This window comes from Schistocerca piceifrons, chromosome X (genome assembly GCF_021461385.2).
Source record: "Schistocerca piceifrons isolate TAMUIC-IGC-003096 chromosome X, iqSchPice1.1, whole genome shotgun sequence".
Lineage (NCBI taxonomy): Eukaryota > Metazoa > Arthropoda > Insecta > Orthoptera > Acrididae > Schistocerca > Schistocerca piceifrons.
Genome location: NC_060149.1, coordinates 176,567,711 through 176,590,818, shown reverse-complemented (window position 1 = coordinate 176,590,818; position 23,108 = coordinate 176,567,711). Strand labels below are relative to the sequence as shown.

Sequence of the window (23,108 nt, the reverse complement as noted above, 5' to 3'; positions counted from 1 at the left end):
TGCAGTCTTCTGGACTAAGGTTAATACAAGTCTGAAGACACACTGAGTTTGAGAGCGAAGCTCTGAGTGTAATAGCTTAAAAAGTGATGGCGGCCAATCGGAGTCGCAGGCAGTGAGGTCATCTGAATTCAGTGTCCTATGGTTAAGTGTACGCATGGCTGTGAAGCGTAAACCAGCTGGCGGTGGGCTGGCGAGAGGTCTAAATGTTATGTCTCCCTCATAGCTGCGTGCGTCATGTGGAGTACTAGGTGCAGTTGACGAAGGGGCCATCGATTCCGCAAATTCCTGATGCTGTCATAGGATGGCCAGGAAACTTCAATTTCCTCCTACCAAACTCCAATATCTCCAGATTAACTGCCACTTTAAGGTCCTCGAATACACACAACAAATTATCTAACCTCATTATGTTTCTCTCAATTGTTCTCTTCGATTAAGACAGTGTTCACATATATCGTTATTTTCTACCTTAAACCAGCAGGCGAAAGAATATTGCTAGCTCTAATAAAAATCAACCGAGCTCACATCAAGTTTGAAATCTGTGACACAAAAATTTTGTATATTTTCGTCATGAGGGATGCAATGCAGTATGCAAATAATTTCTCTCAAATCGGTTAACGACGCCAGCAACTCTAAGACATTTTTGTAAAAGTTCATGTAAAATTAAGAGCCAATGTGTTTCAGGAAAAATAATATTTGTTCATTGAGAATGCGGTACAAGCCTGGAATCATCTCCATTCTTTGGAACAACTAAAAGCGGGATCAAATCTTTTCTCACTCTCTGCTTCTACTCCTTGTATAGACCAGCGGCACGGGATAACATACGATCAAGAATTTCCTGTGCTTCTTAGCGGGAAATTGATTAGAAAAACCTCTAATAGTACGTGGATACTCTGAAAGTATTAACGAGTGAGGTTGCAGGAAATTAAATATATCTTTTTTTTATTGCTCCATCTGCTCCTTCAACACAACGAACCCAATTTTATATTTCTTGTGGAGTATAGACATCTGCCGGCCGCAGTGGTCATGCGGTTCTAGGCGCTACAGTCTGGAACCGCGCGACCACTAGGGCCGCAGGTTCGAATCCTGCCTCGGTCATGGATGTGTGGGATGTCCTTAGGTTAGTTAGGTTTAAGTAGTTCTAAGTTCTAGGGGACTGATGACCAAAGAAATTAAGTCCCATAGTGCTCCGAGCCATTTGAACCATTTATAAACATCTCTTTGTCAATCAATTAAGAGAACTGAATGCGCACAATTCTCACTAATAACAAATTTCAGATCAAAAGACCACTCATGTCTCGAGAAAACTTAAGACAGTGGTTTGAATCCTTTTCGCTAACTGCACGCTCATAAAATAACAACTTAATCATGGATATATTATTCTAAAAATGTTTTAATCATAATCCAAGTTCATCGTTGTTTTCTGCATTGATAAAAAATCAATTCGGAAATTTGCATCATTTGCCAAGCATGGCACAACAACAAAACTCGCAAAAAGCTGTACGCCTGACACTGAAATTCATCCCAGTTTTTTCCCGATAATTATGCCTGTTCTTACCTTTGTCCACTAAGGGTATAATAGGCCAAGAACCTATCCCTTCAGACCTCTGAAATGCTGATTCGCTCAACATTGATACCTCACTCCCCGTGTTCAGCACAAAGACAAAACATGTCATTCACTTCTGTTGTAAGAACGCGAGTCACTATTGACTTCACCTATTCCTGGTTTTCATTTAACATCATCTCCCACAGATCAAAATTCAACACATTTAGTTTGTTGTCGAGAACTCACAGTTATTACGCTTGCAGCTCTCGAATCAGCTGGTGATAGCATTTGTCATTACCTTGGTGGGGGTCTCTCCGCTCATGTATTGTTCCATTGATAAACTTTTTGTACATAAGCTATCTGGAAACCTGAATTTATTCTCTGATCTCTGCCAGTATCACAATTACCTCTCCTGCTAAAGCAGCGCCAAAATCTCCTCTAACTCCAGTTTCCCCTTTATTTTCTAAAATTATGCCTGGACTTGTCATCATCATACACCTCTGTAAGAAAATCATGGCGCTTGTTATCACAGTTTCGAATCTACTGTGACTTGGGAACAGGATAGTCAAATTGATGTGAGTCTCTAATATGATGCGTTTTCTCTCCAGTATAATAATTTATTAATATGTGATGGGTTTTCTCCTCACTATCATATTCTACATCCTGAATTGGACTCTCATGATGGTCGTCTCTGAAGTATCCCCCAACAGTGATCTACCATAAACGCACAGATAATTTAATCAAACATAACTGAATCAGTTCATTGAGACTGTGTCGATTCTACAAGAGTTGACTATTTAAAAGCATGTTTTCAAACAATCATGCTGAGTTTGTGAAATTAGATTGGACAAAGTTTTACGTCACTAAGATTCTACATTCCGTTCTCTCTTGAGCTGCTTCAGACCATTATGCAGAGAAAAACAAGTGACAAAATTATTCATGCGACTCACAATTTCGAGGAAAGATATGCACATAAATTGCAGTATTACACTCTAAGCATCCACAAATGAATTAAATATTGTGATCAGCAAAAGAGGCGGGATGAAATTACAAAACACATTTTTATAACCAAGGATGGGAATGTATACGATTTTCTAAACACTTGAAATATGCTCAGATATAGAGGATGATTATAATCAAAACCAGCATTACCTCTCAGATCACAGCTTCTCAATGAAATTGTCATCTACTTTTATGAGCCCTTACCTCTCATCATGAGCTTTAGGTTCTGGTTAAACTTCTTGACCTGAAACAAACATAAAATTACCAAATAAGCAGCAACCAGTCGCAAAATCATGTTTTATTTATTCGCTTTTGCAAATCGATTTCAACTGATTAACAGCCATCATCGGTGCTACAAATACAAGAATAAAAATAAAAATAATTAATAACAGTGACCAAATTAATAAATGTACATAAAGCAACGTAAAACCAATTAAATGTATATAGACACATTAAACCATTTAAAATGCACATACAAATTTACCTTTCAACTAACATATGCCCTGAGTAGTAAATCTGTCTTAAGCAGAGGTCAAACATAAAGTGATTCATCGAGAATTAACTATGACAACGAGAAAACATAAGGGGGCGCTGGAAAGCAAACCCGCCCTCTATGCGAAAAGACACAGCTAAAATAAAAATGAGAAGAAGAAATGACATACAAATTGAGGTAAAATATAATGATATAATACTAAAATATTTACATAAAATGGATATATTGACAAAGTTTTTGTCAACCACATAGTACAGTTATATACGCCAAAAAGCGATTGTACAAATTAGTAAAAAGTAACAAACATAGGTGAGAGCACACCGTAGAAAAAAATTTTAAAAAATTTTAAATTTTTTTTATCATATTATCGAAGACCAAACATTAATCATAATGCCAAAAACGTAAAACGGTGTTGGTATCCATCTAGCGTACAGTTAATGATATTGAGGAAGATCGGATGATTTTCGTCAGATGGCGCCATATTGTGGAATGCACATGTAATGTAAACTAAGTGGAGATAAGAAAATTACGGACACGAACGAGACAAACGTATTAAAGAAACGAGACCAAATGCAAAAATAAAGTGCTAGCACACTTCATACATGGGAAAATTTTGCTGGTTGCTGCTTATTTGGTAATTTGATGGTTTACGGCCACTGCACAACTTGGGAACCACATGGAGCCGGCCATTAATATGAAACAAACATGTTGCCAGGTACCTGACTTCTAACATAATAATGATTTCTGCACACACCTTCTCCAAACATTTCCTGAATGTTACAAACTCTTTCTTGCAACTCGTGACATAAGACTCATCTCTTCCTGTTCTATCTACATCTACATCTCCATGATTACTCTGTAATTCACACTTAAGTGCATGGCAGAGGGTTCATCGAACCATTCTCATACTACTTCTCTACCATTCCACTCTCGAATGGCGCGTGCGAAAAAGGAGCACCTAAATCTTTCCTTTCGTGCTCTGATTTCTCTTATTTTATGATGATGATCATTTCTCCCTACGTAGGTGGGTGTCAACAACATATTTTCGCATTCGAAAGAGAAAGTTGGTGATTGAAATTTCGTAAATAGATCTCGCCTCAAAGAAAACCGCCTTTGTTTCAGTGACTGCCACCCCAACTCGCGTATCATTGATTTCCACCCGTCCCTCTTTAAACCTCAAAAGCGATCTAGTCTTCTCTGAATCAACAGCATCAGTCGGTACTGTGCCATCTGAGCTTGTCTCAGCATTAAACGTCAGCTGTGTTACTGTAGCAGTAAGTTCATCAACCTCTGTAGTAATCTTTTCCACCTCCTCTCTAGCTCCAGAAATCTCCTTTTCTGCAGGTGCCTTAAGGATTTCTACTCCCTGCTCAAGATTTAGCAGCATTAATGCATGATTAGATATTTAATCTTGTACCTGATTCTCAACTTTCTCACTCAGGACGGCGTCTAGCCCACCTGAAAACTTAGACTTCTCTTTTATATGTTACTCTCTTAAGGCACTCAAAACTCCTTACAATAATTTATCCTAATCATCCTCAACTTCCCCTAATACGACCTGATTGTCTTCTAAGCGCAAAACATTGTTCTGTACAGCATAGATTCTTCCGCCATAGTCAGACTTAAGTCTCACCTCATTTTCTTTTTAAGTTCATTAAATCTGCTTGAATTACTCTCTCCATTAGTTTCAGTTTTACTCTCCAGGTTTTGAATTTGTGCCTTCAATCTTGTGGTACTGGCCTCTATTTGCGCACCTAATTTCTCAGTCAACCTGTCTGTATTCCCCATCTGTTCTCTGGCGTTAACCTGCTGTTATGGTACACTAGCCTCTAAATGTTCTTTTAACTATCGAAAATTAGCGTCGTATGTTGCCATAAATGACCTCAACAATGTGCCTAAATCCGTCTCCTGTGTAGTACCCCCTATGTAGTACCTCATGTAAATTTTATCGACTGACTGAAGAACAGAAACCATGGAGGAATGCTTCTGTTCAGGTTCGAATACTGCCTCGGGCATGGATGTGTGTGATGTCCTTAGGTTAGTTAGGTTTATGTAGTTCAAGGGCTAAGGGGACTGATGACCTCAGATGTTAAGCCCCATAGTGCTCAGAGCCATTTGAACCATTTTCAATGCTTCCGTTCAACTTTAATATTGCATATAATAGGAGATGCAAAATAATGTGACGAAACTTCACAGCGGCTGGTGGATTCATGTGGTATCACCACTTCAGAATCACCTGTACCTCCTCTCACATTCACACAAATTATTTCCCGAGTCACCATACCAAAATTGCAAACAAATCTTAACCACATGAATTCATAGCATTCTACTAGATTCACCAGTCAGCATATTCTCATTATCTTGTGTTGCAAAAGAAAACAGTATCACTAGAACCAGACTGTGGCACAGACCGAGGTTTCTAATTATTCTCCATACTTCTCCCACTTTGCTACTCCTTATCGGCCTCTGACTTGCAACACTCTTTTTCAATTTGGAATAAATTCTTAGAAATACAAAACAATAATAAAACTTCTCTAATAATATCACATTTAACCATTCACAAATGCAATAATTAAAGCTCAAGCAACTGATAATAAAAACATAATGCCCAACTGCTTACCGAAATCTCTAGCAGTACAAAACTAAGAACATAAAGCACCTCTCCTAAAGAATCAGCAGCACGCTTCACAACCAGGAATAAACTAATAAGTCTAGAGAAAAAGTCAAAATCCCTCACAAACATACATTAAGACTAGAATAATAAATTACCAAAACCAGAGTGTTAAACACAATCAGTAGACGGTCAGTACCAGTAGGATGAGACAGTTTCAATAGCCAAAACCCTACGACAACTCACATCTCATGACACCAAAAAAATTTTACTAAGTTTAGTTTGCAGTTTCCATAAGTACGTAAATTAAGCAAAATCACCAAAACCATTAATTTCAATGTATTTAACAGCCTAAATATGTGCAAAGATGAGTACTCACTCCACTGTGAAAGATGCATACACATTGGATCACTTTCAGACATTGCCAAAAAGTTTAATTTCTTGACACAACCAAACGCAGAGGTTGGTCTAACAATTGAAGCTTCCTCTACCATTCCATTTTTAGAAGGCCATTTGCAGGAATACTTCAACAGTGACCTTCATTAACAATATGAAAACCATTAACAGGCAACAGATACGCTGAATATCCACATTAATATCCTATAACACTGACAAATCCCATTAAAAAACAATTAAGTTCTCTATCCGAAGCAGCACAGAGGAACATACATTGGCCCCCATTAATATTTCATAATCTTGGAGAATAATTTGCTGTTAAGATTTTCACATTCAATACAGACCTTGACACAACGCTCCTAAAAGCAAATTCACGTCTTAGCAACCCATTCAAAAAATAGAAATAACATTTCAGTTTAAAATTAATTTAATGGCCATTCCACCAAATCAAAGTTGTATGCTGCATCAATATAACGATTCAGAAGGATAGCCAGACCCACAAAATGACAGTTCTGCTAATATGACTGGCCATACGGTACCAACATTGCAAACCCTGAAAAATTTTTTTAAGATGTTCAACTTTCACTAGTTTTATAGTGCTAAAAAACATCAATTTATACCTTGAATCCCACTAAAACTCACAAAGACAGCTCAACAGGAATTCACAGGATGTTTAGCTTGCAACTGGTCACTTAGTACCACTACAGGTTCCTTTCCAAACATCAGCACACGAAATATTACTAATTCCAATTACTCTCAAAAAGAAGAAAGCGTAGATATCTTCATACAAATTTATCCCTTCAGTGTTACCAAATACAAGCCTAGTTTCATAACACCATACTCTCTTGTTAAAGTACCAACATTCAAAAGTTTTAATCTCCCAACAGTACATCAATAATTATTATCCCGAAATCCACTTGTTGTACATATAGATCATGCGACTCCAGTATCACATGAAACCGTCTCCCGAAAGACAAAGAAATTAATTTAACAATAATCTATGCAATTTCACTTGGTCACATGGGAATATAAATTTCCCTTAACGTGTTCCCAGCAGTTTCCAGCATCAGTGTAAGAGCTGTAAAAAAACCATATATACAGGGTGAGTCACCTAACGTTACCGCTGGACATATTTCGTAAACCACATCAAATACTGAAGAAATCGATTTCACAGACCGAACTTGAGGAGAGGGACTAGTGTAATTGGTTAATACAAACCATAAAAAAATGCACGGAAGTATGTTTTTTAACACAAACCTACGTTTTTTTTAAATGGAACCCCGTTAGTTTTGTTAGCACATCTGAACATATAAACAAATACGTAATCAGTGCCGTTTGTTGCATTGTAAAATGTTAATTACATCCGGAGATATTGTAACTTAAAGTTGACGCTTGAGTACCACTCCTCTGCTGTTCGATCGTGTGTATCGGAGAGCACCGAATTACGTAGGGATCCAAAGGGAACGGTGATGGACCTTAAGTACAGAAGAGACTGGAACAGCACATTACGTCCACATGCTAACACTTTTTTATTGGTCTTTTTCACTGACGCACATGTACATTACCATGATGGGTGAGGTACACGTACACACGTGGTTTCCGTTTGCAATTACGGAGTGGAATAGAGTGTGTCCCGACATGTCACGCCAATAGATGTTCAATGTGGTGGCCATCATTTGCTGCACACAATTGCAATCTCTGGAGTAATGAATGTCGTACACGCCGCAGTGCATCTGGTGTAATGTCGCCGAAGGATGCCACAATACGTTGTTTCATATCCTCTGGGGTTGTAGGCACATTACGGTACACATTCTCCTTTAACAAACCCCACAGAAAGAAGTCCAGAGGTGTAAGATCAGGAGAACGGGCTGGCCAATTTATGCGTCCTCCACGTCCTATGAAACGCCCGTCGAACGTGTACCTCACCCCTCATGGTAATGTACATGTGCGTCAGTGAAAAAGACCAATAAAAACGTGTTAGCATGTGGACGTAATGTGCTGTTCCAGTCTCTTCTGTACCTAAGGTCCATCACATCCCTTTGGATCCCTACGTAATTCGGTGCTCTCCGATACACACGATCGAACAGCGAAGGAGTGGTACTCAAGCGTCAAATTTAGGTTACAATATCTCCGGATGTTAGGTGACTCACTCTATATATATATATATATATATATATATATATATATATATATATATATAATTCCACCTGGTGACATGGGAATGTAAATTTCCCTTAACGTGTTCCCAGCAGTTTCCACCATTAGTGTAAGAGCTGTAAAAAACCATATAAGAGGGGCGTTCAGAAAGTAAGCTCCGATCGGTCGCGAAATGGAAACGACTATGAAAATCCGATAAAGCTTTGCACAGATGTGTTGAGTAGTGTCTCTAGTATAACCCCAGTTAGCATCACGTCGCTCTTCTCATTTCTGAGCTCGCAGTGAGTGCGTAAAGATGTCTAGAAAATAGTGTCTACCGCCAAGTACGAGGACCTGGTGAGAAATTTCGCCTGAAGCTATGCAGCTAACATTACATAACTGTCGTGCTGTTTCTTCTTCAAGACAATTCTCAGCCGCATTCTGCAGGGGCAATGAAGATGCTCCTGCATCGTTTTCAAATGGAAATGTGAGATTACCCACAATACAGTCCGCAATTGTCTCCCCCTGAGTTTCATCTCTGGTCACATGAACCGCTGTCTTTGAAGACAACATTTTGACACAGACAACGAGGTGTAGGCCAGCGTGGAGAATTGGCGGAAAGCACTGGCGGCTGCCTTCTATGATGAGGCTATTGAAAAGTTGGTACAACGCTATGACAAAAGTCTAAGTCAGAACGGCGACTACGTAGAGAAGTAGCTGAAAGGTGTAGCTAATTGTTACAAGTAAAACATTTCTGATGTTCACTGTGGTTTCAATTTGTCAATCAATCGGAGCTTACTTTCTGAACAGGCCTCGTATATTCCGCAAGGCACCTTACGGTATGTGCCGGATGGTACTCACCAGTGTCACTTCAGACATTTCCTGTTCTTGGGGCGTTGGTTCGCGAGAAAAACTATCGCTGGTAAGACTCCGTATGGACCCGAAGCTCTCTAATTTTATCTTGATGGTGTTTTTGTGAGATATCCGTAGGAGGAAACAATGTATTGGTTGACTCTTTTAGGAACGTACGTTCCCAGTAGGTCACACAGTGATGTAGAATGCCTTTCTTGTAGCTTTTGCCACCCGATCAGCCTGAGCTTCTCCGTGACGCTTTCAAGCTTACTAAATGAACCTATAACGAAACGTGCTGCTCTTATTCGGACCTTCACTTTTCCTTAGTCATTCTTATCTGGTACGGTACCCATACTGACGAGAAATACTCAAGTATTGGTCCAACGGGTGTTTTGTAAGATACTTCCTCTGTTGATGGACTACAGTCCCTGTTGATTCTTCCAATGAATCTCATACTGGCATCTGTCTTACTCTTTATGTGGTCGTTCCACTTAATATCGCTCCGTAAGGATACTCCTAGGTATTTTATAGAAGTAACTGTTTCCGCTGATAGTTCTGCAATAGTGTAATCATACTATAAAGCGTCTTTCTATCTATGTGTTTGCAGTACGTTACATCTTTTTATGTTTAGTACCATTTGCCACTCATTGCACCAAGCGCCGATTCTCGTCTGGTCTTACAGCATTTGTGAACAATTTTTTGGCGTAGCGATGTCAAATGGTTCAAATGGCTCTGAGCACTATGGGACTTAACTGCTGTGGTCATCAGTCCCCTAGAACTTAGAACTACTTAAACCTGACTAACCTAAGGACATCACACACATCCATGCCCGAGGCAGGATTCGAACCTGCGACCGTAGCGGTCACGCGCTTCTAGACTGTAGCGTCTAGAACCGCACGGCCACTCCGGACGGCGTAGCGATGTCTCTGCATTGAACAGCATCAACCATGAAAAGCGTAATGGAACTTCCGACGTTATCTGATAAGTCACGTATATATGTTGTGCAAGGTAATTGTCCTATAATACTCCCGTGGGGCCCGCCCATAAAGTTTTATGTCTGAAGAAAACTCTCCGTTCAGAACGGCATGCTGTGTTCTGTTTGCTAGAAAATCCTCAGTCCAGTCACAGAGTTGGTCTAATATCCTGTACGCTCGTAGACTTGCAGTCTCCATAAAAGTCAGATACGTAAGCATAAAACATTTTCCAAGATTCTACAACTGACCGATGTGTTAGATATAGATCTATAGTTTTGTATAGTTTTGTGCGTCTTTCCTCTGTTAAGGTACTTCAGTTGCTTTTCTATCCCTTGGTAATTATTTCGATATCTGTCATTTTGTCGTTCGTGCTGCGATTTAAAGGAGGGACAACAGTGAGATCTTCCTGTATGAAGCCGATTGGGAAAAAGACGTTTAGTATTTCGGCCTATTCTGTGTCACTCTCTATTTCAATGTTATTACGGTCACAGGGTGTCTGAACAGGTGATTTCCATCCGTTAACCGATTTAACATAAACATAACTTCTTAGGATCTCCCTGTTGAGTTTTTAGATAGAGTTTCACTTCCGTATTCGTTGAGCGCTTCATGCATAGCTAATTTTGGATTCCTTAAGGTTCTGTTTATCTGTGAGGCTTTGGTTACGTTTAAATTTGCTGCGAAGCTCCCTTTTTTTCCTGGCATGGTTGTCAAATCACGGTTGGTCTCTTCCACCCTTCACAATTCTGCTCGGGGAATACTTGTCTAGAGCATGTTGTACAATGCTCTTGAACTTTGCCTATTGCTACCTGACATTGCGGTCGCTGGAAATCAAATTTTCATGATGAACTGTCAGTTAATCTGAAATCCGTCTATTGGCTCTCTTGCTAAATAGAAAGATCGTCCCGTATTTCATTATACTCCTATTTATAGCCGTGTTCAGTGACGCTTTAACGGCCTCATAATCACTAATTCTGTGTTCTGTGCTAAATGAGTCAAAAATTTCGGGCCTATCTATCACCAATAGATAGACTATATTATACCGAGCGAGGTGGGGCAGTGGTTAGCACACCTGACTCGCATTCGGGAGAATGACGGTTCAATCCCGCGTTCTGCCATCGTGATTTAGGTTTTTCATGATTTCCCTAGATCGCTTCAGGTAAATGCCGGGATTGTTCCTTTGAAAGGGCACGGCTGATTTCCTTCCCCTTCCTTCCCTAATCCGAGCTTGTGCTCCGTCTCTAGTCACCTCGTTGTCGACGGAACGTTAAACACGAATCTATTCCATCTCCTCGTCCTCGAAGAGGTTATCTTCAGGAGCCGGTTCTCCGATTAACTAACTGATCAAGTTAATTTCCGAATAAGACTCTCACAACAATTTCTCATGCTTGTCTGTCTCTACTACGCGTCCTGATCACCTGAGGCAAGGGATCCATAAAAGCATCTGATGACCAGGTATCATCCATGGTTAACACTTATCTTCCCCAAAATTATTTCGCATTCTGAACCTATACTATTCTCACTAGATATTATTCTTAATTACTATATGCACTCTCCCATCACCACCATCCAATCTGTCTTTGCGATAAACATTCACACGGTGTGTAGAGTTTCATTATTATTAACCTCTGGTTTATTGTAAGCAGCCACTGCCGCTCTGTACCAAATGTGGTCGAAATCACACGAGAGCCGACTATCTCCATTCAACCGCGATGTGTACATTGCACACAGGCGCACGAGGCGTTAAGCGGGGCAGTCCTAAAGTACACGCGCCAGAGATACATTAAGGAAGTAGCTACTAGACTGAGCGTCACTTTTTCGCAGGACTGTTATTTTAGTACTTTCAACATTGCAGGCCAGTCAGCAATCGCGATAATCTTATCTATAAGAAACTATCAGCTTCGATTGCGGAAATGAAACCACCCTTTACCTAGGTTTCAGCCCAAGTAATTGAGCCTTCTTCAGAAGATAAACCTGATTCTATTATATGTCTACGGGGGATGGTCCAGAAATAAAACTAAAACAGCCTGAATAGTCGTAGTCACATTTTAAAATTGCGGTACACAGATACTAAGTCACCACCAAGACTTAACTTACGCTCCGGCGAGCGCGTCGTCTCCATTGCAAACAGAACATCTTTCACAAGACATACACGTGGCAGCTATCCCAGAAACTTGGTTTAGCCTACATTCATTGTTCTCGCTCCCAGGCTTCCATATTTTTCGGGAATGCAGACACGACAGAGAAGGTGGAGATGCGCCGTTCGTTAGATCATCAGTTTCTGCTTCTGATAGATACGTCGACCACACACACAAACAAGAGGCTTCCAGGCAGTAGCGGTGCTCACTCGCTTAGAGACTTAAGATCTCACCATTGTGAACTATACTGCCCTACGAGAACCAAATTCGAAACTGATGAATGGCGTACACAGCTTAATTAGCTCGGACCCCCTTTCCTTTGTTGTGAAGAATTCAGTGCGCACCATAGGACCTGGGGATGCGAGATGCACGGCAGATTGGATCAGCCGTTTTGGATATTATAGGTGAATTCACTTCATTTATTTTGAACAACGGTTACCCAAACCTCCTCCCCGCGCCTGGAAGACGCTCGTACGCAGTTGACATCATCTGGTTTACTCTAATATTTCCCAGGAATTTAAATGAGAGGTCTGCCCCTGCCTGCTGGAGTTTGATGTTTTTGCCATTCGAATAACTACGCTAAATGAGAAGGGTCCAAATCCATACATGCTAACTTCAAGGTGGAACACGCGCAAAGCAGAATAGGAGGCGTATAAAACATATATCAAGGAACGCCTCTACGTAGGTTTATTGGAAGGGCCCGCAGACGAACGTTACAATATGTTCATGTCCCTAATAAATGAGGCGACTGTCTACTTCATATGCCAAGTCAAACAGATCCAGAGACCGAAAGGTTTTCCAGATCCATGATTGAATCAGGACTGCTCAAGGCAAGTTGCTAAACAAAAACTAACTTACAGCGTCTAAAATAGAAAACGCACGTGGGAGAATTTTGTGAAAAACAAACAGGTGGTTGCCGCCACCAACATTTCTTTGAAACAGCGGAAGAAACAATATTGGAAATAGTGTTGTGAGACTCTCACCAAAGAAACTCCGTTGTCATCGGTTTGGTCCACTAACACAAACTCCAAAACAGGTCCCTGTTGGGTAATTGTCTACACGGCTGGGTGGATGACTTCGCAGAAATCGTCGCGCCCTTGTCGGTCATCCCTAAGTCACTGTAAATTTTGGATGCTGCTTCTCCTTCGTTCCTGAGATCGACGCAATGGTTACTGACGCCATTTCAGTTCTCAGAACTGCGGAACGTCTTAAAAGGTACCAGTGGTGCTGCTCGTGGATGTGACAGTATTCACTACACACTACAGACTGGTAGACAATTTGCCAGACGAAGCCTCAAACATATTGCTCGACATCTACGATGAACTAGGCAGCTTCCCAGACAATTGGCGAACTTATGTAATTGTTCCCATACTCAAGCTCTGCAAAGATCCTGATTTGTGCAGTTCAAAGCGTCCCATCACTCTTTCTTCTCCTGTGTTTAAAACATGAGAAAGGATCTTGAAGCGCCTATTGGAATTGTGGTTTAGAGGAACTCCCTTCTGCCCGGCTCTCAATGCGGGTTTCGAAAAGGAGGAGGCACCATAGACAGCCTAAGTCTCTTAACCACAGACTTAGAACGTACTTATGTCTCTAATGGTTACTTGGCGTCACTATTTTTCTACGTTTCCAGAGCATATAACAGTGTGGATGTAAACGCCCTGATACGGAAGCTCCTGCCGATGGGTGTGCCAGACCACATTGGCCGCAACATTTACTCTTTCCTACGGCAACGTGCAATCTGCGTCAGACAACTAGGCAATAATTTGCATGGACTGCACCTGCTCTGCAGGAGACTACTGCAACGATCTATCTTAAGTCCTATTATTTATGCAATGTAACTGTTCAGACCTTACTACAATCTTTGATCCTTCAGTAAATATGCCGATGTACCCTTATGAGATCTACATGTACACGTTTTCTGTCAGCTTGAAGATGACACTGCGGTGTTGGACCGTGCGGTGGATCTGTTGTACTCTTAGACGTGCAGAACTGGACTCAGTGGTTCAGATACAAAATCTTCAGCGGTTGTCTTTACACGGCAGAGATGTTCGACAATAACGGCCGAGATACGATTAGGGTCTTTTACCATTCCAGGAACGAGCTCACTCAAACGACTTAGACTCTTCGTCGACAGCCGACTGACGTAGGCAAGCCGTGTGGGATGTTTGATTACTGAGGTCGATCGATCACTCAATATCCTGCGAACGGTACACCGCGAATGGTTGGGAGCTGATGTTAGAGCAATACTCATCATTAGCGTGACATGATTCGTTCTATATTGTATTATGGGTGCACGTTATGTGGCAATGTCTCGACATCTGTACTAAACAAGATCGGTAGCCGGCCGTACCTCGCCATACGAATCTGTCATGGGCCAATGAATTCTGAACCTGAGAAGCGCTGTTGGTGGAGACAAGCGAGATGCCCCGTCGATTCTGAAGAATTCCCTTGGCTCAGAAATTCATACTTAGTAGAGCAGCGCAAACAGTCCATCCTCTCATTGAAAATCTTAGCTACTTCATTGAGGACAACGGGTACGTCGGCAGGATTTTTCTCACGTGGCATTTTTTATATGTATGATTAAGTAAGTAAATAAAACGTTAACGATTTTTTAAATAGTTTTGATGAATGGAAACATGTAAAACTCATTTTTATAAATAACATAGTTTTTAATTGATTATTATTGAAGTAGAGAGTTCTACTTTTTTACACAGGAATGTCCACCTCATCACATGTGCCCTTCACATATCGAAGTGCTTCATGAACAAGATAATACCTCTTGCCTTTCAAAACGAGCTTTACCCTTCTCATCTTGTTAACACTAATTCCAAAGCCGACTGCAGGAATCTGTAAATACTTTTGAGCTTGGCTGAATTCTTTTAAGACGGTACTCCGTTAACATAAAAACCAGAAATAACAGAGTTAGAACAATTCCTTTGATTTCTATGGTTTCCTAAGATCAGACATTTCCTCAGTAAAATAACTTTTAAATCACTGAAACAAAAGTTTAACAGTTTCGTAGTGAGGACTCCATCGTCTGTCTGAAAGTCTCTTAACTGCAACTTTCACGTTTTTCTATGTGGGTAGAAGCAGAGTAAAGTACGTAGCTACAGCTTCCTAAGATTCCAAACAAAGTCACACGCAATGGAACTGCGGCAAAAGTGTGTAATTCGCACAGTTTGGTAGAGTGGTTTGCACAGTGTGCGAACAATGCCTTGGGATTAAGTTTACAAAATCTTTCTTGAGCAGCAGAATTCATTCCAGACATCATATGAGCTTTGCCGTACCTTTGTCCTGGGCATGCTGTTGTTATCCAGACCATCCTGTTCAGTAACTTGTACCATATCTTCTATTAACGTATATCTTCCCAGTTTGCCAAAAATATCTTAGAAATAACTCCTTCACTTCTTTTACACCCATGTGTATGCTAACGCATGTTGCCATCACTTTGCATTGTTCATATCAGAACTGAACAGTGAAACTTCCCCTGAATGTAAAACTCCATCTACATTTGTCTTGTAAAAGCAAGCGAACTTGAACTCAACACACTATTTCACTTTTATTTTTGTGTCATATTTTCACTAAAGTCAGCTTCAAGTCGATCGGAATTCTGGCAAGTGAGACACTGGTATGCCATCAGTGGTTGTTATGTTTCTCCCCGAGTCTTTCATGTGGTTGACAAGATGTTTAAGAACACCTGAAAGACGATTAGACTGCCTGGATGAACCATCAGACTGTATTCCTCCACACACCACAAATAGAGATTTCTATATGCGTTTTTTAGGAGGTCTCCTTTGGCCAAATGGCTGCTTTTTACTGTTCTTATCAGGTGATCATATACAGACGTATGCTATCAAATGGAAGCTTGGCTAATTTCATAGCAAAAAAGACAGATAGTTACACACAGAAATTTTTGAATATCAACCCAAAATTTGTACCGTCCCATTGCGATTATGAATGGTTTTGATTATTTTGCTAAGCCCCTTGAGATCCTTCTCATCTTATTTCAAAATAACATCCTTATCACGAATACATTTTACAAGATTCACTGTACATTTTGTTTCCACATATAAGCAAGAATTTTCCATAACACAAAGGTTAAACAATTATAAAATAATTTTTTTTTAATTTTTTATATAATAATTCCGCTGTAGGCCACAATTGTGCACCCTCCGCTGCACTCACAACACTCCGGAGCTGTAGTCCACAGCAACTGTATCAGCTTGTCACATGAAAAACAACAAGTTTTCCTCATCTTTTCTTAGTCTGAATAATCCTAAAAGTGAAATCCTATATTATACATGCACATATACATATGTAAACAAAACAACATGGATACAAATAAATGTATTTTCATACTAACTGTAAGGGTTGTAAACACTTACTTTTACTCATACTTCCAACCAAGTACCATATCCTTTTGTCTCAATTAAAAGTATAGATCATTTCTTATAATTCTAAGCAAGCCCTGTCACTGCGTTATCTTCATCCAAAGTTTTAAGGGATGGGCAGTCGTTCAGCCAGCTATGATTTAAAAATTTTTTTTTAGTATGTTACAGTAACATTCTGGTATTCTTTCCTTTCTAAGTGCATAACGTTATGCAACAAAGAATTGTTTTAGCATCCAGTAGATTTTCGCTCAGCAGGAATGTCCACGAACAGTTCTCATTTAGTGTTTCCGTAATAAGTGTCCAATAAAAGATCATGTAGCTTTACTTGAACGTGCATATTACGAGCTACCACATAAAAGTACATATACTATCATTATTTCATATTATCAAAAGAAAACCAAATTGTCACTACTATGTTGTTCATTTACACTATGCTTTATTTGCACTGCCTTCTTATTATACAATACCATGCAACCAATACAATAATCAGAAACACATGACAAATACACACATCAAAAAAAGTTTTTCATCACCCTGGCTCCCAGAGCACCTGAAGACAAACGTTGACTGTGGCTATTGTATCACAGACACAGTCCCTTTGACTGTTCATAGATGTAACTAAACCCACCCAAAGGCGTAAACAACCATGTATGAGCAGCGCCTATTAGACGGAGAGGGTCCGACAGTCATTCCACCAGGAAGGAGGTACAGGGTTCGTGTTGACTGTAGTTAAGCATGCCTCGACGGGCAATACCGCGGTTCGATCGCGTCCACATTGTTACTTTGTGCCAGGAAGGGCTCTCAACAAGGGAAGTGTCCAGGCGTCTCGGAGTGAACCAAAGCGATGTTGTTCGGACATGGAGGTGACACAGAGAGACAGGAACTGTCAATGACATGCCTCGTTCAGACCGCTGAAGAGCTACTATCGCAGTGGATGACCGCTACCTACGGATTATGTCTCGGATGAACCCTACAGCAATGCCACCATGTTGAATAATGCTTTTCGTGCAGCCACAGGAGGTCGTGTTACGACCCAAACTGTGCGCAATAGGCTGCATGATGCGAAACTTCACTCCCGACGTCCATGGCGAGGTCCATCTTTGCAACCACGACACGGCGCGGTAGAGATGGGCCCAACAACATGCCGAATAGACCTCTCAGGATTGGCATCACGTTCTCTTCACCGATGAGTGTCGCATATGCCTTTAACCAGACAATCGTCGGAGATGTGTTTGGAGGCAACCCCGGTCAGCCTGCGGCTTTTGCAGTCGATTCGGCACCATGTCCACGGTCAAGTGCACCGTAACTTGAGACAACTCCAACGTGTGTCCTATATCAATATGTAAGTCGCCCCTAAACTGGTACACGTCGCCCAGATCCTCCCAATGCCGTTACTCCTTGGCTGTCACATCCAATCAGCCTTTAGATATTTCGTGTCAGCAGGGGCACTTTTCAAAGTCCGCTACAACACTCTAACACTGCCTCCTGCAAAAGGTGACCTCGGACTCGTCAACGTGCGGGCACGATCTTCTGCACTCTTTGTCCATACTATGTTGCAGCAGTGGCGGGGGCCTGTCCCGTCCTTAACACACAGTCTCTTGGATATCCTCCGACCAGCTTCTCTCGATCCACCGATCAATGTAGCACCTATTTCTCCATTAGTGTACCATGTCACCAGTTGTTTCACTGAACTCAGCTACGTTCGGGCCGATCTTCCGGTCACCCGTGCTCCCCGTACAAAAGATTATTGTCGTTTGTTTATTCTGTCCAACCCTTGCGACCCCAGGGTGCTACAGCACGCTGACATTAAGTGGCAAATGGTTTGGGGGTGTGTGCATGCACCCTTTCTACCGTCGTCTGTGTCTGCACTCTGGTATGTTTTAGTCTATGGCAAATTCCCGACTAATAGTCGACTTTATCACGTAGGACTGGCCACCTCCCCACTCTGCCCTGACTGTCAGCTCCAAGACACCGATGAGCACCGTCTTACGTGCGCCCTAAGACGAAACGTTTGACTCCTCGTCCAGCGAATCGTGGGCTTTTACCTCCGTGCCCCGCCAACGACGGTAACCCCAGATTTCTTGTTGTTGCCCCAGACTTTTCACTACCCTCTTGCTAAACACCATACACTAATCTAGTTTCGAGGACAGGCTTTAGAATACCTCTTTCAGAGTGGTCCTATACAGTCCGCGACTTCTGGTACAAAGTTGTTACCGCGCATAGCACCCTCACCCGAAAACCATCTTACCAACAAACTTTTGCCGGTTATCTCCGCAGCGTCTTCCTTGATCCCCCTCAAAGTTGAGGTGTGCCATTCCTATCCGTCAAATGATGCAACACCCGTATCCACGTTCTCATGCATCGATAAAAAAAGGGAAGAAGACAGAATGTGTTATATTTTATTGTATTTAATGTTTTTTCTCATATATTTATTAAACTAACAATCAATTGTATATGTTAAAATTGTACCATGAAGAAATGTTGCATTGTGTAAATATATGTACTGTTAGTTTGTTTAATAAAGATTATTGCATCTTCCACAAAAAAATGGTCAGCGTACGTATTGTCAATCCTGTGTGCCCCGGGTTCGATTCCAGGCTTTGTCGGGGAATTTTCTCCGCCCAAGAACTGGGTGTTGCGCTGTCCTCATCATCATCCTTTCATCCTCATCGACTGCAGGTCACCGAAGTGGCGTCAAATTGAAAGACCGGCACCCGGCGAACGGCCTGCCCGACGGGGGCCCTAGCCATACGATTAAATAAAACTTGCTACTGTACTTATTCAGTTCTTGGTCGTGACATTAATATATTTCTTTCCGCATCTTCCTTAACTACACATAAAAAAGTGAAGTGTATTCATACTGTAAATTTAGATACAGTAAAGAGATGGTCCCTAACATATTCTCTAACCATTACCTCACTTCATTTCGGAATATTTCTTATTATTCGCCGACGTTGTATTCATTAGCATCATCATTATCATCAAAATTCTCATTATCAGTATTTAAATCTCTGCTTTGCATTCATTAATCGTCCGCCCCCGGAAGCTGAGTGGTCAGCACGACAGACTGTCAATCCAAAAGGCCCGAGATCGATTTCCGGCTGGGTCGGAGATTTTCTCCGCTCAGGGACTGGGTGTTGTGTTCTGCTAATCATCATCATTTCATCCCCATCGACGCGCAAGTCTCCGAAGTGGCGTCAAATCGAAAGACTTGCACAAGGCGAACGGTCTACCCGACGGGAGGCCCTCTTCACACGACATTTCATTTTTCATTCATTAATCATCAAATTATTTTAAAAGAAAACCACTCCAATGTTAAAATTCACAAACACCATTACTTAAAAAACAAACAGCGTTGCTCCACAGCTAATAATCCACAATTCATATAATAATACTCCATAATATTCATGCCTGAAAGGCAAACCATTATTCATGAAGAACTTTGCAAAACAACACGTATTTCAACAAGGAATTATATTTCTTTTTAAACAGCACACTCATGACTTTAACAACCTTCCTATCAACTTAAAATTGGGGCTAAATCCTTCATATGATGTATAACTTATTATAGCTACTGCTGTCTGCACGACTGATGGTTTTCAAGATCGTGTATGTGATTGCTTCTTTGATTATATGTTTCATTTTCGCTCTGAAGTCGTATAAGCAATATCTGCTGAATGTCCACTTTTATTATTGTCGCTCAAAATTTTAATCAGCACCATATTTTGAAAAAATCGGAATAAACATTTTCTACAGAGCGCAATCTTCCACCTTATCACTTCTAAAAATAATAATTCAGACATTGAAATAACATATGCTTTAGTCTGATAACAGGCCTAAAAAGTTCAATTCATCAATATATTTACATGTCGACAGTATAAGACAACTGATTGTGCTCACTCATCAGCTAGACAGAATAGTATAAGGAGAAGAGTGTACCACGAAAAAAAAAGGCTTCATCCAGCTGTGGAGGTACCAAACACCAATTGGTGTATCTATAAAAGTGAAATGGACACCCTGCCTACTGGCACGTTCACGATTATTCTGACTCCCACCACACACAACTCTTTTCGCATAATTATTTGAATATATATCACGAGTTTTCAAAAAATATTTTGCTACATTGCAGGATATAGCAAACCCATTGAACATTTCACTTCTTACAAATACATTTTTCTTCGATATAACCCAATTATTAAAAATGCGTTTTGCACAGTTACATTCAGTTTCACCGAATGCGCAATTACCTAACACAGTTTTTCCTTTTTCCTTCTCCCTTTCTCGTTTTGAGCAATTAGTTGAAATTCTATCCCTAGCATATATGTTTTATTCATCTTTTCCCACAGACCGGCAATTTCATCCTCTGTTTCTAATAATTGATACATAACTGCAACTGGCATCTTAACCACAGGTTTCGTTGCTCTTCTTACGAACAAATATTTCACTAAAATCTTATCTGCTTTACTGACAACAGTTACTGTTAATGGCCACTTATTTACGTCACCATCCCTTACCAGCTTATTATAATCGTTATGTATCAGTCATTCAACATCACTATTGCCTATTTTATAAGTAAATCTCATCAGTTAAGTTCACACATTTAACTTCAGCTTCATATACAGCATCTCCATCATTAGTTACTACTTTGCTGTCTGCAACTACTTGACTAACCCGATCATCTTAGCTTAAAGTACAGGGTTCACTCAGCTCTGTGTGTGCTTTTGATCTTCCGTGGCTGTGGCCTCCAATCTTCCTTGACAATGTTTCACACTTACATTACTCTGGTTGCACATTTTCACCATTTTACTACAAATATCGATTAGCTCAACATTACAAGCCTCCATATTCGAGTCTACATCACAAACCATATCCATTAACGTTTCAATATTGTAGGCTAGTGCAACACTCTTTTCTGTACTACTCATTTTGCCAGATATTATTAAATCACTTTGTAACATAAAAACTTTTAACTTGGTTCAGTCCTATGCTCGTCTGCTACTGGCGTTGATTACTGCTGATGAACTCAATTGCCGTTTGCGACTGCTGCTCCAATCTGCCATCACACGCTGCAGTGATGTTTACCTCCAGACTCTCCACCTTAATTGGGTAACAGCTAAAGAAAATGGCAGTGCCCTTCTGCTGTGTTATTGCACCACATCTCTCGCGTTGCATATCGTTCCGGTACCAGTATGCCTCTGCGCTCATCTTCTGTCCCACTCTTCTCCACTACTGTTGCACGCCGGCTGGCTGCCCAAAAGCTACTCACAATGCTGCTGCGAAGCTGATATGTCCCTGATAGTATTTTTATAGTTCTCTTCATTGCACAAACCACCGATTACGAACCGCTACACCAGACAGTTTAGAGCCCCACACAATTCTAACCCTTCACTGTTCCTAATATCTGCTGAAACCTAACGCTCTAAAATGTTAAAGCATGTCATCACTCTTTCGAACACTACATGTCCTCTCGCCACTCATTCAGTTGTGAATTCGTACACCGCGCCAGAACAGGAAGGTATCCCAACCACACACACCAAATGTCACGTAACTGCACCTACCTCATGTATTGTAAGTTCTTAGTAGTTGCGCAGTTTCGCTTAATCACCATCTGCAACTGTTGATGTTGGATCTATCCTTAAGCTTAAGCCATAAGTTTCTGTTTAAATTGAAAATTGTAAGTTTATCAATCTTCTGTCAGTTCTTAGGATACTGATGGTGATGAGCAGGTCTCTTACAGTGTCTAATGTTTGCGAACAGGTAGTTAGTATAGACATACGCGGAGCTTAATACGTCTTATCTTGTCAGAAAGTAAAAGAGCACAGAGTACAGATGAAGTGATCAAAAGTTGCTTCACACGCCATTTAGTAAATATGACACACAACAGTTACTATAATCACCAACATTCCTCAGCTAAACTGAAACCACACGTTTTAACGGATACAGCACTTGCATATAAAGTATATCTACACATTATTTATTAAACAAACCTAAATTTTAGCACAAATATGTCCCAAGCATAAACTAAACAAATACAGAGGCAAGATTAGCACTGTATGCAGCAGGTAACAACCAACCATCAGTGAAGTATGAAGTAATGGCGTGAACTTCGGTCTTATAAAGCCTTACTCTAGCATATTGTTCAGCTTCTTTAATTCATAAAAGTCTATAAGTTATAAAAGTAGGAAATTTCATCTTTTATTGGCTAATGATTTTTTCACTATATTTTGTTTGCATATTATTTTTCATGAGCAGCAGCTAATAAAGTATGCAGTTCTAATTTTTTACCCACACAATGGAAATCCTAGGTTTATGACCATGGGACCCATTTTGTATGTTAAAATTTAGTTATTGAAAATGTAGTGGTGTTTAATTAAGGACCATTGCTTATTAACATTGGTGTTTATAGATTCAGAAAAACCAAGCTTCAAAAGTACATCAACAGAGTCCGAAATTTTACAGTCGTTTGGCCGTAGTTGGAACTGTAACTTTGGACCAGGAGAAAATTTTAACTAACAATATCTTCTGAACTAATTAAATTATGGCTAATATGAACACGTTATTGAAAAGAGAAAAAT

General features: G+C 40.5%; 1 protein-coding gene across 1 annotated transcript in view; it reads left to right on the top strand.

Moving 5' to 3' along the window:
* The window catches only part of LOC124723046, a 401,647-nt gene that overhangs the window by 57,777 nt on the left and 320,762 nt on the right, over nucleotides 1-23,108 (top strand). The window lies entirely within an intron of this gene.